Below are 16041 nucleotides of genomic sequence, written 5' to 3'. Positions count from 1 at the left end.
CAGTTCCCCGCCACTGCTCTGCTGGCTTGGAATGCTCTTCTTCCGAGGCCCTTTCATGACAGGCTGCGTCTCCAGACATCTGCTCAGCAGGCAGAGAGCCGTCTCCATTGCTGGAGCTGATCCCAAGTTCATTCACTGCTGGAAACGGCTGGAACTGAACTCCCCAGGTGCCAGCAGGTGCCCGGACTTTGAACTGTGGGTAAACATGGTTTCCCTGACTCACTCAATTTCAAACTAAATGCTATCTTGGAGAAGCACCAGCAATGTGGGAGTTGTCTTTCATTCCCCTTGTAAACAAGTTCCTGCCCTGTGATGTGCCACGAGCTACATTAGCTGGTGATCACAAGGGCCCAGTTTTCAATGAGTAGCATCTACCACAACAGAACTATCATGTTTGCAATAGTCTGAAAGCAGAACAGGAGTACTGTGTTCCTAAGGTTGTTTCTAAGCCTTTCACTAAGGCTGTAAGGAAATAGGATTAAGCTATCTCCTTTGGCTTCCTACTTGCTGGGAAGTATTCAGGGCAAAGATCCTGAAATGAATCAAAAGCTGGAGCCTCAGGTCTAAATAGACTGAGTCAGGAGATGTGGGTAAGCTCTTGGTGCTCTTGTGGTGGCTTTCAAACACTTTTCCTTAAAACTGTCTCTTTTAATTTGATTTGGTCTAAAATTGAGGGCCAGGAGGTGAACTTTTTAAAGAATACTGACTGACCAGTTTGTTGAGTTCAGCTCTGACTTCAGTATGTTGTGTTGCTTGTTGCATGGAAAGACCTCTTAGGACAGGTGGCTCAGTGTGCTGTGTGTGCTGTAATCCCAGGGCTGTGCAGTGCAAGAGAACACGAGAGTTCTCTGTGGTGTCTGGTGGGAAGAGAAAGGTCTCCTGAGACAGAGGCTGCATTTTGAGGTTTTGCTAGTAGTTTTCTCAGCATTGGTTCTGGTGAGGTTCACATGTAAGTTTTTGATCCAAATAAACACAGTAATCCTAAGAATAAAAGGCAGTCATTGTGACCCCTTTCTCCCTAGTACAAAGGAAAACTAGATGCAAGGACCCGATCCAGCTTCTGTTAAAGCAAATGGGAAGATTTTTGCTGATGTCATTGGAAATTGGATCGGGCCCCAGAGGAAGATCCATTTCCCAGCTAGATGGCAGTAGGGCCCAGCTAAGAGAAAAGTGTAGCAGTGGAAGGGCTGAGTCAATGCCTCAAAGTCAAAAAATGTCAGGAATAAGAGGCAAGTATTGCAAACCTTTCCAACATTTGCCATCATTACATATACAGGAAATAGTGACATTTCAAACTGAATGGCACCTTTCTCTAATGCTTGTGCAGATCTCCTGGCAGTTATCTGGGGGTTTTGTGAATCCCTGTTCTCATACAGTCCAACATGGTGATCACCAGCTCTCAACATGGTGCCTCCACAACTCATTAGAAATGAAGCTCTTCAATCTGGCTGGTATTCGGGCTATACCTGGAAAGATCATTCCACTTTAGATGCAGCCACACAGTCACTTCCAGCCTCAGAACTTGAGCTTTCTTTGGAACAGCACAATTAAGCACAGAAACAGCAGAGCAGCCGTCTAAGACTGTGACACTTCACAATGATATATTGACAAAACTATTCTTTGTGTCTGTCCTTAATTCACTCCAGATTTGATTTAGGCAAGTGACACCGTGCAGCTCCTTGCTGTTGGCCGAGCGCCCACATATCCCACTAGGAATCAAAAAGGTACCAACCAGACAATCCTGCAAATGTTGCTTGTCTTTAGCTCTCAGAGTTTTAGGTGGCAGTCATATGACATGGTTGCAACTGCCTTAGATAACAGCCTTAATCCTGCCATCCCAGATATCTGCTGCAGGGACACATTGTGCTCCTGACCCGGAGAAAGCTCACATGGGACCCCCAGCTAGCTGCTGAACATCTCTAACCATGGGTTGAATTATCTGGCCTTCAGAAATGCTGAAAAATATCATCCCTTTACAGGACTGGGTCCTAAAGTTAGAAGGGTCCAAGGGGAAGTTTGGCAAAGCCAAGTGACCTGCACCCATTCCTGGGCAGTGTCCGCTGTAGCTCTGAACATTCTGGTTGTTTTTATTTGAGATGGGGAGTAGGAAAAGTTTGTTGGGAAATATAATGTATTTCTTTCAAGTCCATGATGGATGCCTACACCTTCACAGTATTTCCCAGAGCTTCTGAACACTTTGTTGCAGTTTCTTTCTTAACTTCAGGTTTTATTCTCACGTTGAAAAGCCCTTGTGAGCTCTGCACATCTACTTTCCAAGCATTTAGGGAGTGGTTCTTCCCTAAAGGAGGCAGAAAAAGCAGCACTACTCTCTCTTTCTTTCCGCTCTGTTGGACCAGCTCTGCTGCAAGGATTCCTCTGTGAGGAATGCAGTTCAGCAGAAAGGGGAAGTACCAAGCTATTCCTGAATCACCAGTTCTGAAAACCTTGTTAGCAACCTCTGTGACGGCTGGGGGGAACAGGGTGGGAGAAAGACAGAGAAGCTTCTATGTGAGCACACCCCCTCCCCCAGGTCCTCCTTGCTGCAGCTGGTGCCTACATTAGGCAGTAGCACAGATGATTAAGAAGAGGAGAGATAATTATGTGTCAAGATGATGTAGCAGAACTCCCGAGTTGGACAGAAGGAGCCAGACAGATGCATGAGGTGGGCTCAGAGATGGACGCTGACAGCCAGGTGTGTCCCTCTCAGGGAGTTAGAGGGAAGAGTGGGAATCCCAACCTACCAAATACACTGGTTGCAAGTGCAAGGGTGGCCTGGGAAATGTATGACATTGAGAGAGAGCTAGCTGGAAAACAGCTCTGAGTGTCTACTAGTCACAACAAGGAACTATCTGGCCACAAGTCTCAAAATTCAGTGTGTCTTCCTCAAGTGAATGCCAAGAATGGATGGTCAGGATTTGCCTTGTTAAGACCACATTATCCTTTTGTTTCAGTTTATAACCAGTCACAAAACTTCTGACTTCTGTGATAGATAGAGTTGGTCTCCTGTGATTTTGAAAATAATTTGACTAAAAAAGTTCACCACCATTTGTATAGCACAGTGTGTGGCATTCTGTGTGGTCTGTGGGCATTGCCAGTGGAGCTGTAACTTCCCTCTGACTTTACACCCACCATCTTCCAAAGGCAGAGGTGACCCTGCAGCATATCATGACTTTCTCTAGACCAGTGAGGGTCTTACACTATCAAGTTACATCAGAAAACATGAATTCCTGTCTCTTTATGGTTTGAGTGTTGTAGTACTCTCTGATGGCAGGCCAGCCATGCTCAGCAGGATCATTGACAGGCTAAGAAGCAGCAATATAATGTCCAGAAGGACAAAGGGGAAAAATATGCAACTATTTCTGCTGTTTCATAACCCCTTAATTGACAGCTAAAAGAGTGAGAACTGAGGTGGCCCAGAGACACTAACAAAAACGTTGTATCACTCATATTGTAGTCTTGAGCACTGTACAAGGAGAAAAAAGGAGAAATGCAGAGTAAGCAAAAGATAGATTAGATAGATAGATAGATAGATAGATAGATAGATAGATAGATAGACATAGATAATTAGATAACAGGGAAAGAGTATATCAAGCTGCTGCCAGTGTATCACAGCATCTTCAACTGGGTGAAACTTTGGCAATTTTTACAAAACCATTCTTATGAAGCATGGCCCTTTCTTTCCATATTAGGCTGCAAACAGACTTCCTGTATAAAATTCTCATTTGGGATTCATCTTCCAGTAAGGTTGGTGCTGTAACATTCTCAGCATTATTAATCTTGTTCCTTGACAGTATCTGTAGTATTTGACAGCATTACTGCCAATAATATCTGCAGTGCCGACAATGGCAGAGATAATATCCCCCAGTATTATCGGCATTAGCAGGGATCATATCTGCAGCCTGTTATTGGTGGGAGCAGACGTAATGTGTCCAGTATTATTAGTATCAGTAGTAATAAAACCCAAAGGCTTGTTAGTGTGATCAGTGCTAATATCAGCACTAGGTTTGTGGGAGAGGAGGGGACAGAGTGATTGCTGCCGTAAATGGCAATAATACTCAGGCTGTTTCCAGCAAAGGAATCCCCAGCAGAGATGGGGGAGCAAACCTGAGAAGGCAGAAGTCTCTCCTTCTCTTTCTTCACTTGTCATTTTGGTGATTAGACTGAGTTACCTTGATGCCTAGTAATGCAGGGCTATGTCAGTGCAGGGGGACAGTGAAGAGTCACCAAGATTTCTACAGATCTGGTGGTGTTTTCCAAGAAGTGTTAGCTGTATCAATGCAGATGGTTCACCATATTCTTCAAATGGGATTGAGCTATGCCAAACAGGATGCTGCCCACTATCTGTGGAAGCATCTGCACTATTAATCCTATAGCTATAGGATAGGCAGCATCACTGCCTTCTCTTTGGTGCTGCTCATATTATTTTCTGATCTTGCCACAACACCGTCTACTGAAAATCAATGTTATTTGTTGTGATTTTCTGTTTCCTCACTCCAAATGGGAGGACTCTGAGTGCAGAGCAGGGTCTTGACAGTGTTTAGTTCGGGACTTTTCCTACCTTGCCATGATCTCATTTTTGTACTGGGAAATTACAAATGCCTCCTTTCCATGGAGCGTGAGGCAGGGATATGTGTGACAATGCCAGTATTGAAAGTTGTTTTTTTAAGTACTGCCCCAGGACATAGACTGTTTTAAAGGCTTAAGTTTAAAATTTTCTTCAAGTGGAAAGTAGCACAGAGTGAAGAGGTGTGTAATGTGTCTAAGTTTTTGAACAGATATATAGCAGCTGAGTATGCCACTGCAAGTATGATCCCGTTGTGTTGTTGGAGTGGTAGGGATAATAAAACTTGAGACATAGCTATGACATTTCAGGTGATAGTGTCATTGTCAGTGGCACACAGTATGTATTCACAGGCAGTTTGGTTGTGGTTATCCTGCTGTTGTTACTATCACTATAGGCTGTGGGTTTGTGACACTAATGATGGGATTAACTGTGTCACTGCTTGCTCTGCTGCCCCATTACACTCAAGGCCATTACACTCTTCAGAAGCAGCTGTGAATTGTTTCTTGTGGTACGTTTGCATCATGGCATGCAGTAAGGTTGTTTCAATGTGGTAATTGTTGGTTCATTGGTGCAGTTTCTACTTACTGTGCTGTCACTGCAATTCATGGAGTTGTTACTGCAGCTGATGTTACGTGTTGGTTGAAAACAGACTGTCACCTGGCCATGACTGTGAAGTCAATATAGCCATGTCCCTGCAGCACCATGTCCAGAATGGTGTGTTTCCATGAAGTATGATATTAGTGTTCCACAGCATACTGGGGTCATTTCAGAACATACAGAGTGCTTATGCTGTCATCTGCAGTATGGTGATGCTTTGCTTGTGCTGGAGTTGTACCAGAGCAGAGGTCTAGCCCAGAACTGTCCTGTGGGGAAATGCATTCATTCATTTTTCTATGCTGCCTGCGTATGTTTGCAAAGAATATGAGTGAGTCATTCCACTTGACTGTATGTTCATCTCTGGGCATATTAGGTATATTTCTGTTCTCCTCAAACCCTAATAATTGTTGAAGACAACAGGGTGTGTTTAGACCCCTGCAGGTGATGGAACAGCACTACTGTCTGTGGTGAGCCTGCATTGTTTCACAGTGTGATTTTTTTGTCACCACAGCTGACTTGTTTGTGTTATTCTATATGACTGCTTTATTGCAGGTCAGCAATAGTCTTAATGACACTGGAGACACACACAGTTATATTGCCTCAGGTGCTAACCCCATGTTCCAACCATCACACAGAGTTGTGGGGCACACACAGCAGTTTATGGCTGTGCAGATAGGCTATGCAGATTCTGGAGTGTTTCACACTCTCACAATGTCTTTCTCCCACTTTCCCTGGGACTGTGTTCTTTTATGCAGCACAGCTGAGTTTCCAGTGGCTGCCAGCTTGTAGCAATGGTGTATTCTGCAAACAGGAGCAGTCACAGGGGACCAGGCTCACTGCATTTATACTAATCTAGGTAACACTCCCTGCCACTCTAGATGAAAATATAAATTGAAGAGGGAGTTTATTCTAGGTAATCACCCATTTCTCCCTCCTGAAGGTCTTTGGCTAGTGAGACTTCTGGAAGGACATAAGAAAAGCACCTGCTACTCATCCTGCACCTCTCTAAATAAACTGCAGGAGGATGTCAGAAAAGGGAGAGTATGTATGGGAAAAGAGAGGAGGGGGAATCTGGATGAAGCAGAAGACAATGAATAAGCAGCACAGCACTGGCAGAAATGTAGGCTGCTGCACCAGGAATCTGGAGGTCTGTCTGTAGGCAGGAGAAACAGGATACATGTGTTTGTGTGAGCATGTCTGCACCCATGCTGGGAGTTTGGGGAGTACACATTGCCCAGGAGGAAGTCAGGTAAGGGAGAGTTAACAGCTTACATCACAGATAGCGGTTCGGACAGAATGCCCTGCTTCTAAAGCTTATAGTGCTGCTTAGTTGGGCAGGGGTTGCTGTTCTCTGAAGACAAGCTGGTCTGGCTTCAGTTGTATTTGTATGCATCTCTGATTGTGTATTTGTGACTCTAGGAATGCACGCCTGTTTGTTTTTTGTATTTCTGTGCTAGGATTGCTGGTTTCTACTTATCTGTGCTTATGTACTGGGATGAGTGGCAGGTCAGACCCGTATTTTTGTGCATGCCTATGGTGACCTGGAAAATGTGTATGTTAAGCTGTGTATAATATTGCCTACTAGGAGGATGCTGTGGATCATATGGATGTCTGGGCATGTATGGCTCAGTATTAGTGCTATGTATTTCTGCGAATGAGAGGTATTTGTATTCACATTTTGAGCATATATGTGAATGTTGTATATTTGTATGTATATCCTGAATGTACGTGTTGTTACATACTTGGAGGATCCCTGTATCTTTGTGGTTGATGGATATGAATATATAGCCTGCTAGTGCTGTGCACTTCTGTATATAGTTTGTACAGATGTGTATTTGCATTGAGGTTATATATTTGTGTATATGTTATATATATTTATATATGCACATATTGGTTTTTCTTGCCTGCATAAAGGCTGTTTATTTATGGAAATATTTTGTATCTGTTTACATGATTTAATTCTGTACATGTTAACTTAAGGAAATTACTTTGAGTTACAAGTTTTCATTTAGTTAGTGCACATATACTTTTGTAAGTTATTTGTTTATTCAGAAATTACATGTAATTGACATGCACCTGCATTAGTACCTCTGTGTGTCCCAGTTTGCATTCCTGTGTCTTTAATATTAATTTGCAGTGGTTTGTGGGTGCTACTTATGTGTCAAGCTTTTCTTTACATTTATTTGTGTGAGTACCATGACCGTGTGCTTTTCTGAGCATTTATTATGAGTATTTAGTTCATGGTTAGTTTTTTTTCCACTTTTTGGCTCATTCTTGGGAGGGGTTGTTGCAGCTAATGTGTCAACAGGAGTCAGGCAACTACAACTCCTCCCAGCATCTCTGCCTCCTCCATGATTCTACCTGTGCAAAGGCTGCTCTCCAGTTTTGCTAGATGCTTGCTTTTCTGGATCTTCTTGTTCACTTTAAATGAGTTTTACATTGGCTCTGCCTGCAATCATGGAGGTGACTGTTGCATGTTTTCATGGATATAAAGAGTATGGGAATCAGAGGGAGCATGGTGTCTGAATCCATGAGGACCCCAGGTTAAAGCACAGTGCCTGACAGAATCAACTGCAAAAGGAATCAGAAGTAGCTGGCATTGGGCAGGAAATGGTATTTTAGAGGGTTGTTGGTATAACAGTGGATGAGGAGGCCATGACTGTGAGAGATGACACTGGTTTAGGGTCAAGTGACATGGAATGTCACTTATTGTCAATAAGGGCAATACTACTGTGGAATCAAGGTGACATGGCACTGAGACAAAACATGGGTCACAGTCACATGCCAATGACCCAGGCTGAACTGTTACAACAGGGAGAGCTGAAATCTGTCCATCAGCTAAATAAGGCAAGGAAAAACAGGAGGAAGAGGGTGAAGATCAGAGGCAAATCAACAGACCTATACTACTGGGCTGTAGGACCCAGGTCACCAGCAGTGTGGGACATGCAGCATCTCCACAGGATCAGTTGTGTCCTGGTGTGAAAGGCTAGGGCAGTCTGTTAGCAGTGGCTGTTTGCTCACAGTGATGGAGAGCAGAGATAATACAGTGATGACATCAGGTGGTGGCCATATCCTGTGAAGGTAGCCATGGACCATGGGGACTGTGTGGGCAGGGGCATTATTCCCAGTTGCTGGAAAAACAAAGAACCTAACAGGCAGTAAAACAAAAACAAAGGAGACTTGGAAGCACCTGACAGCCCTAATTCATCACAGCCCAAGATTTTTTTCCCCCCTCATGTTCCCATTATATTTGTTTGTAAAAGTGGAAATCAATTTTGAAGGTAATTTTCTGGAAAGAATGGAAGGGAGGTGGGAGGGCCGGATAAGGCAGAGATGGCAAGAGGAAAAAAAAATTTAGGCCAGGCACAGCCCAGGGGCAGCTCTTGGCAAGGTGAAAGAAAATTGCATATTCAATCTCCATCCATGAATCTCCCTTGCTGCTGCCCGCCTCCTGCTCGAAAACAATGAAGGCTTTCTCCCCTACGCTGCACAACGCCTGAGTATCAGCGCTCACTTTAACTTCAGGGTCATTAATTCACCTGATTATTGCAGGAGAGGAGAGGGTTGCAGAGGCATCCATTCTAAAGAGCCCTCCCTTAGCTCATCCTTTGATTAGTTCAGGGTGGGGGGAGTTGAGATAATGTGTTGTCTTGGACACAGTTTAAAATGGGAGGGGTTGAAGAGGGGGTGGAAGGAGGTAGAGGTAGAAAAGGGAAGATGTGGCCCAGCTTGTTGTGGAAGGGAGGGTTGGAAAGCAGTCATTCTTGCATCCCTCTGCTGTGGTGTTACTGCAAATTAAAAGTAGCATGTTCCACTTCGTAGCTATCTTTCAGGGAGGGGAGGGGCATGGGTATATGTCGGCATGGGGATGGGGGGATCTTATCATTGCTTCCTCAGCAGCCCAGCGTAGTGTCACCCTGTGAGGTGACATTTGAATTTACAATTCCGCAGAGAAAAGCCATTAATTCACAAATTAACATTTCTCTCTCTCTCTCTCTCTCTAGCTCTTTCTCTCTTCCCCTCTCTCTCTCTATCTCACATGGATGTGCAAGCAATTGAAAAGACAAAGGAAATAGCCTTAAGGAAGAGACTTTACTGCTACTCTGTCTGTGCAGAGATTGCCACTACTGCTTCTAGATAGATAAACCAATTACCTGAGCTGCTCTGTTCATGGCAGCCTGCTATTACCTCCTTTTGTAGAGCTGATTCCATTGCTGGATTACACTGTGTGTATCTCATTAATGTAAACCAGCATGATACTGGGCACTGTTTCTGACCCTTCTTGCCATAGCCCCTTGCTCTGCAGTGGAAGAGGGAACCTGGGAGAGGAGTTGAAGAGAGGTGACAGTAGGCACAATGTACTTCCTAGTGCAGGCTTCACACAGAGCTTGTTAGAATACTTGTGCTAAGCTTAGGGGAAATGGGGGCCTCCCTTCTATGGAGCAGATTGCATGATATTAACCCCAATCTCTTCCACGTCTTGGTGAGCACTGGGGGTTCTGTGCAAGAGGCCTCGTGTATAGGCACCAGGTATGGGCAGTCCCTTGCACTCTCAGCTCTACACAGTTTTCAACAGGTGTAGAAATGTGTGTGGAAGCAGACACAGAGGTGTGAGTACAAAAGCTGTGTATTCATAGCTATAGCACAGGAGTGACTGCACCAGGAGCTGACTGACTCACAGAGGTACACAACAGAGCTCAGAATAAGAAACAAGAGTAAGCATTTCAGCTTACAGACTGAGAGGGACAGATTTCTCTGTAGTGCAACTCCACTGAAAGCAAGTAAAGGATGCCTGCAGAGATGTTCTTGTCGAAGACAAACACTAGGCACATTTCCACACATCCCTGTTGTCTTCTAAATCCCTCTTGTTGATCTTTCCTGCCACAGTCTTTCTCACACACTTACTTCTGCTATCACTGCTGCTGTGGCTGCTTGGACAGCACATGTACAGTATAGACACATACACACACGTAAGCACTCAGCCACACGCTGGTGCCACCCCAGGCACACATCTGTGACACTGGTAGCCTGGCTATGCAAATTCATACCTCTGCAGACACAGCTTCTCCCCACCTGCTCTGGTGAGGTCTCTTCAGTGGCTCCAAGCCCACCTGTTGCGGGGCACACTGGCAGTCTCAACTTTCTGAGCACCTTCTGGTGCTCTCTGCAGACAGCCTTGTGGGAGCATGCTGGCTACCCTGCCTTTTAGCCTGGTCACACAGCTACGTGTGTTTGAGGAGAAAATGTCCAGGCAGTGTTGTTTACATAAAGACCTGCACATATGAATGTGCAGTTATCCAGGTAAAAGAAAAATGGATCAGAAGGGCTGTTTCTAGAAACCTGGTCTCCACATGCTCAGTGGTTGGAGCACGCGCCATTCTTCAGCATTGCCTTGGGTCCTTAAATCTTCCTAAAAACCTATCCTTTTAACAAGAGCATCTGCCTCTCTGACATTCCCTGTGCCCCACACGGTGCACAGCACATGGCTGGGGAGCATCATCCCGCAGCTGGTGCTGGAAGACGGATCACGATCAGCGGAGGAATCGGCAGGCAGTGCCAGTAATTCAAACCATCCTGACCGTTCAGTGAACCTGAACCTGCTGACCTTGACAGCACCAGACAGCAGCGGCCTCAGGAATCCCAACCTTTAGAGAGGCGTTGGCTGGAGGATGGCTCCTGCGCTCTTTTTCGCTTTCTCTTTGTGATCACATCCAGCAGCCAAGGGGGCCCATGAGTCAATTCCCAGTGCACCAATTAGCTCCTAATTTGGCTATCTCTGCACTCCTAAGTCTACATCAATGTAATGTTAAGCATCGCTTGCTGTTCATAGATGTAAATCATTCCTATAGAGGAGTGTCCTCTTGTGCTAAAGGAAAACACTAAGCACCTTGTTCTCAGTCAGGGCCACGGAAACACCTCCTCCCAAAATGGGAGCTGCTGCTGTTTGGAAGGAAAGCAGAAGCTCTTTACTTCCCTAAGTGATAGTATCACATCCTCTAGCCTTGTTTCGCTGGATCCCGGGGGAACAACAAGATCTCACCAAACGATTAGCCCGATTAGCCTGTGAGAATCTTGGCTGGACAGATGAGGGGAAAGGAGGCAGTCTGATTGGAGGGGAGAAAGAAAGAAAAACCAGTGTGTTTAATTTTGTCACCAGACCTTGAGTTTAAAAAAAGAATGCAGTTTGTGAACATTTTATGATGCTTTCAGGACTTTCCGGACTCCAGCTACTTCTGTAGCTGCCAAGCAAGACCTGAAAAATCAGCATTTTGGGTTGGCCTGCAGAGGCTACACTAAGCTCTAGGATATTGCATTTGAAGGACAACTCTGTTAGTAGTAGATGGCTGGAAAGAAGCAGTTACAGATATTTGTTTGTATCTATATATTGCCCAGACATGTTCTGTCTTCTGTCTGTCTCCATCCATAGCTCTTTGAAGGTGATTTTTCCAAGCATCAATCAGATTTTAAAAAAAAATGCTTTAAATAGGTGTCAAGTGCAATTCGTGCCCATTTTAATGCACTTTAAAATGTCAGAGTTTTGTTAAGTGGCCTAAAAATAATATCTAGATCTACATTTCCCTTTCACTTTTCCTTCCTTCATCCAAGCATCCTACTGCTTACGTCCCAACAGGTTCTAGGTACAAAGGCCTCTTCCCACAGAGGTCAACAGCTACATGAAAACACATAGGAGTGCAGTGCCAAAGCAGGACCTAGGTCATGGGTATCATGGTTTCCATTTGGATGTGCATCAGGTCAGGATTTCTTTCTCTCATTGTCCCTGCCTTTTTTTGGTCAGAGGAGCTATTCTGTTTTTAAGCTAGGGGATCTGCATTGGAACAGATTTGTAGACATCTGATTAAACCTTAATAAGGCGGTTATTGTGTATAAAATGTCCATCAAACCTTGAGTGCCTTCTACTCCTCTTTTAAATGCTCTAGAAAAGGCAGTTATAAAGGACAGGTACACTTCCATGCCTGGTTTCCCAAAGGACCTGGTGCTCTCTTGCTTTGGGTTTTGGCATCTAGTCTAAGAGGCAGGCCTTGAACAGAAGGGTTGCCTTTCTAAGAAGGTCAGAACTGTTCTAGAATTTGGGACAACTTTATCAAATCCCAGCAAAAGAAAAGCAACACTCTCTCTACTGTCTAATCCTCAAAGATACTTACGGCTCTTCTCTGCAGAGACCTCACTTGTTTGTGAAACTGATTGCTGCCCATGGCTGGGCCCTCTCTTGTTTGGAGACTACCTCTTACAATTTGGAACATATCTGCAATATACATTTTATAGAGGTCACATCAGTTTAGGTTCCTTCATGAACCTATAATGGCTTTCACATGACCTCATGCAGAAAGATGACAAATAATTCTACTAATAGTTTACAGTTATTACAGGAATGAAGATTAAATAAAATTTAAAAAAAATGGCATGGTGACATTTCAAGCACATTGCTGCCTATTGCAACCCTGTAGCTCTTTTATTGCACAGCATCTCACATTTATCCATCCTGTATCATATGTTGTTTATTAACCTTCCCATTTTTAAGATCTCATTTTCTACTGAAATGTGGTTGACTCTCATGTGGACCATAGCAGATGTTGAACAATACAGAGCATCAACTGTGAAATTTTGCTGTGCCATGTCCAAATGAAACCACAGGAGAATTAAGATATGCTGTGGGTAATCACTCAGGCTGGATTTTGTTCAGGACAGCCAGGTTAATGTCTGCACTCTTGCAAAAAATGCCATGGGAATTTTAATGACTCTGAGTGATTGGAGCCTTTGTTTTATGGCACGTCAAAAATGGCAGCTCTAAAAACACTCTGCTTGAATACTAGTTTAGTGCTGACTCAGAAGAGCTTCCAATAACATGATTCACAAGTATCTGGCTCAGGGGCAGGTACAGACTCCTTTGACTGGTGAGGTTAAGGTGAAAGTGTTCATGAGGGGAAAATAGGTGGAATGAAAGGAAGAGAAAGTCTAGAACAAGGGAAACAGAAGGAAAGGAGGTATTAAGAGGCATATTAGTGGGGGACCAAGCCAATGGAACCAAGAAGTCTAAAGAGGAATTAATATTTTCTGGACTGTGAATTAGAGGTGTCCATGGTCTGACCTAGATCTTCTGAGTCTTTATGCTGGTGCTCTCCACTGGACTCTCAGGGATTCCCAGAAACTCTGAGGTGGAACTGGATGGTGGCAGTCCAGCTCTGGGCTCCCTGCCTTGTGTCTAGCAGCCCAGATAGCAGTGTTGATTTGCATGTCAGGCAAAGCACTGCTTGAGGAAAAAAAAAAAACCCTCCAAGTGTGGCGGTGTCAGCGCTCGCTGTTGTTCGACAGTGTAAAATTAAATTAATAAAGCCCCCAACACAGGAAAACATAACAGGAAATTAATGGCCTTTACTGTCGCTCTGATGCAGTCATTTGCAACCCTGCTTTCCGCACCAAAGACTTCATAAATGCAAGCAGTTTCTCTAAACAAGCATAGTTAGGGCTGCATGCGATGTAATTTTTTGTGTTGCTTCTCTCCTTTGGAGCTAACAAAAGCCACCCTTTTTTATATGCTCACCAAGGGGGATCCTGCCAAGAAGTAGCTCCCCAACAAACGTGCTTAGGGAGATGAGAGAAGAGAGTTAAGTCGTGCCAATGATGCTAAGAGCACCATCTTCTCTGGCAGAGGGAAAGCACAGCTTCTGGAGCCCTGCTTCCCTGCAGCAGCAGCTGTCCCCTAGGGCACTGCACTAAAGGCAATGCTGTGGATACCACACCAGCATAAATCAGGATAACCCTTCTGATAACTTTTAGGATGTATAAATCAGTATAATCACTGAAAGCAAGACTCCTACAGATTTACACTGATCAGAGAATCTGGCTCACTGTGTGAGAGTGCCGATTGCTAATCTGTCAACATAAACAAAGCCAGTGTACTGGATCCTAGAGGCAGCTGCATTTCTATTTGTCTAACAGTCAAGCCTAATAGCACTAGTAAGACATACTGGACCTAGGAAACTACTACCTAGGCTAAAACCCCTCACCTGCATACCCACACATGCTGTAGTATGTGTTGCATACACATCTGAGACAGCTGCCTGCATCCTAGCACCTGGAAAGACTTTTGCTGGCATTTTCAGTAAGGCTGGATGTGCTGATTATTACTATCCAACACAGCTTCCCTGATGCTCCCGTCCAAATTTGTAATCATACACTTAGATACAGTAGTAAATACATATGATTTTCCTATGCATAAACACACTCACTTCCTTAAACGCATTTTGCATGCTCCCATGATAATCCAAGACAGATCTGAGCGCACACTTCATTACACATTTGCACACACAATTCATTACATTTACATTCTCATTGAGCACTGCCATTTTTGCTCATGTAAGCCCTGTATTAAAGCTGCACTGCCCATCCCTGCTCCATCTAGGCTACTCAGTCATACACAACCCCTGTGTATAAAGCACTGCTGTCAGGCACCAGCACACATCTCACTCTTCCTCAGTCAGGCAACACTCCCCTGCATGAGCAGCCTTCCTTACTCACCAAATGTGAGCTATACCCTCACTTCAAAATGTAAAATCCTTTGTTTCTGAGCCTTTCTGCTTTAAGCCTGAGCATGTAAGAAAAAAATACACACAGTCTATGTGTTCCTGACACACTTAAATTACAGAGACACGTGGACCAGCACAGTGCTATCAATTAGCATACTGGAATCCAGGTTTGTGGATTCCCTTGAGGCAAATGGACACGGGAATCTGAACAACTGTGGAGTTCATGAAGGCTGATGGTCTTCCTTGAGGTGATAATCCTCCAGTATTTATGTCCCACTATCCCTGTTTCTGCAGGGATACATAACCTGAACTTGTACTGTATCTTCTTTCACCACTGCAGCGTAGAACCCTGATAACATTCTTTCTCTGTGCACTCCTTAACCTTGCCAGTCCCTTTCATGCTCCATCATCTCTATTCTGCACTCAGGATCCTTCCCATCTGAATTTGAAGTTGATCTTTCTCCCCACCAGTTATCACAATCAAAGCACTCAAAATTCTTGCAACACTACTACATGCTGAAACACAGAACGGACCCATCTAGAGATGACATCTTTCACACTGTCTAAAAGATCACAGCAATTCTCCTGGAAGGAAATGTAACCCAAAATTTACAGCCTTCCTTTTCCAAACCTCTATCAGGGCAAGAAAGTTACATAGGTGAGATCACCAGATTAGGACTGCCAGTCCTTGTGCTTGTCCTTACTGGGGGAGTACAGTATTAGTTTAATAATTATTGAGGATGCAGACAGCGTCTCTAGAAACATTGTGACAGCTAGACGGGATCAGCTTGTGCAGATCAGGACATCAGTACCAGGCAATCCTGGCCATCTGAAAATGTGTGACCCATTACCTCGGGACAAGGTCTTTGTCGTTGATCTCTCTCTTGGTTGGGGGTCAGTTCAGACACAGATGCGGGAGATCCGCTGTTCCCAGCAGGAGCTGGAGACCAGGGTTTGAAGGCCGGCTCTGACAGTGCCGGGTCCTTCGCGGCCCGCACGGATTGCAGCACGAGGGCCTGCGCAGGGCTGGCTGCCGTGAATGACAAGCACTGGCTATCGATCGCGTTCTGAACTCGGCCCAGCCGATAGAAGGTAATTAATGACTCCATTTGCCTCAGTACCGAGGAGAACAATTGAGTTTGAAACTGCAACAACTGGCAGTGTGGGGAAAGGCCCCCCGGGATGGACAGGAAAGCTGCCTGACAGGCCCAGGCTGCATGGGAACACGGGAACATAATCAGAGGGGGAAAAAAGAGAAATCGGAAAAAGGGAAAGAGCAGCCTTAACACAAAAGTGTGATTTGGGAAGGGGCAGCACATGTAGCCACCAATGCTC

The 16041-nt window shown here is 44.7% G+C and overlaps 1 protein-coding gene across 7 annotated transcripts in view; it reads left to right on the top strand.

Moving 5' to 3' along the window:
- The window catches only part of PAX2 (paired box 2), a 102645-nt gene that overhangs the window by 49922 nt on the left and 36682 nt on the right, over window positions 1-16041 (top strand). The window lies entirely within an intron of this gene.

The sequence above is a fragment of the Parus major genome, chromosome 6 (assembly GCF_001522545.3).
Source record: "Parus major isolate Abel chromosome 6, Parus_major1.1, whole genome shotgun sequence".
Taxonomy (NCBI): domain Eukaryota; kingdom Metazoa; phylum Chordata; class Aves; order Passeriformes; family Paridae; genus Parus; species Parus major.
This window is presented reverse-complemented; position numbering and strand designations above follow the sequence as displayed.